Here is a 1,829-nt window from a genome sequence, read left to right as displayed (position 1 = left end):
TCTGCAATTGCTGTGAATAATCTGACTGTGTAGGTTGTTTGGTAGTTGAACATTAGTCAATGTATTTCTTGGGCCACATTTATTAATAAGGGGCTGCCACAAAGGAGAGGGGGCCAAGCTATCCTCCAAAGCACCTGAAGACAGGATAAGAAGCAATTAAAGGATACTCATCAAGGATAAAACCAATCTAGAACTAAGAAGCAATTTCCTGAGAGTTAAAACAATTAATCAGTGGAACAACTTTCCTTCAGTAGTTGTGGGTGGTTGTTAAGAATAGATTGGACAACCATTTATCTGAAATGATAGGGCAGCAGCATGTTTATGGGGTGGCTGACAAAATGAGATCATTCTTTGGGGCCTTATGATTGAGATACCTGTTCCTGTGCAAGAACATGTCCTTCTAATGGCTGTTGCCAGATTCCTATGGGGTCATGTAGGGCAGGGCTTTTCAACCTTTTCACCCATTGTACCACTTTTAGGATATGGCAATATCCGAGTACCACCAGTCACCCAGCAAGGTGTCAAAAACTTGATGACCCCCCCCAAAAAAGGGAAAAAGTGATAAAGTACAGGTAGTCCTCGACTTATAACAGTTTGCTTAGTGACTGTTCGAAGTTACAATGGCACTGAAAAAAGTGCCCCCCAAGCCACAGCCGAGCATGACACCTGCCTGCCCACCTGGCGGCACTCTTCCTCCTGTCTGAAGTTTCCATTGTTGTGAGCATTTTTGTTGAGGATTAGCAGTGGGGGTGGGGTGAGGGGGTGTTTGGTTTTTATTCGCCCCCATCTGCTGGGTGGTTGCAGCAGGTTTTGGTCACTTCATATGACCCTGGGACACGGTGACCGTCATAAATATGAATCAGTTGCCAAGCATCTAAATGTAAATCACAAAACCCTGGAGATGCTGCAACATTCCAGCTGATCGGCGCTTCTTCTGGGCTCAGCAGAAGCCCCAGGATCAGTGCTGCTGTCCAGCTGGAGCCTGGCGCTGATCCTGGGGCTTCTGCTGAGCCCTGACAGCCCTGCAGCTCCAGCCATCTCTCACTCAGGTTTGTGCACTGCTGCCACCGGTTCATCTCATTCCCCTCCCCCGCTACCACTTTTCTAGGATGTTCGCGTACCACCTTCCAGGTGCCAATGTACCACAGGTGGTACCTGTACCACTGGTTGAAAAGCCTTGATGTAGGGGTCATGGCTGGTTCTACAGGCAAAAGTGGAAATGCAAATTCTAGGTTTTTATTTGTCTGAGCTTATTTTGTCAACTTTGGCTTGCTTAACTGTGTTGCTTATTTGGAGTCTCTGTTTGCTCTTTGCTTAAGAATAGAGTGGCCCAATCTTTCTGAATGGATACAAAATCTCCTATAGACTGGCCTCTTCATACTTTTGCTTGAGACTGTTTTCCTATAGCAAGAAGACTGGGGCTGCTTTCTGCCTTTAAGATGATTCTCCTCTTCTCCTTTAGGGGAAATATAATATTCTGCCTCTTTTAATATTCCCAAAATATTTCATTCTATTGGTGGAGGGCTTCCCACAATTTAGATGTCACTAATTCATGGATGCTTTCATACAGAAATCCATTCAGACTTTTTTTTTTGTCCAATGAAACTTTGGAAGGAATAGGATAAAGAAAACAAAGAACAAAAGGAACCATGATTAATTTCATCAAGTATGAGAAAAAGCTAATGTTTTTACAAACAGTACTTGTATAAACTCAAGTCAGCGTTCTCATTAGTCATGGCTCAAAGTTGGCAGTCCTTCAGTTTCTTTCCCTTGAGGAACTATGTATATGCATCACTATTTATGCTTGTTTATTCTGGGTAATATTTTTT

The sequence above is a fragment of the Protobothrops mucrosquamatus genome, unplaced genomic scaffold, assembly GCF_001527695.2.
Source record: "Protobothrops mucrosquamatus isolate PMUCROS unplaced genomic scaffold, P.Mucros_1.0 scaffold1428, whole genome shotgun sequence".
NCBI lineage: Eukaryota > Metazoa > Chordata > Lepidosauria > Squamata > Viperidae > Protobothrops > Protobothrops mucrosquamatus.
Note: the sequence above shows the minus strand (reverse complement) of the source record.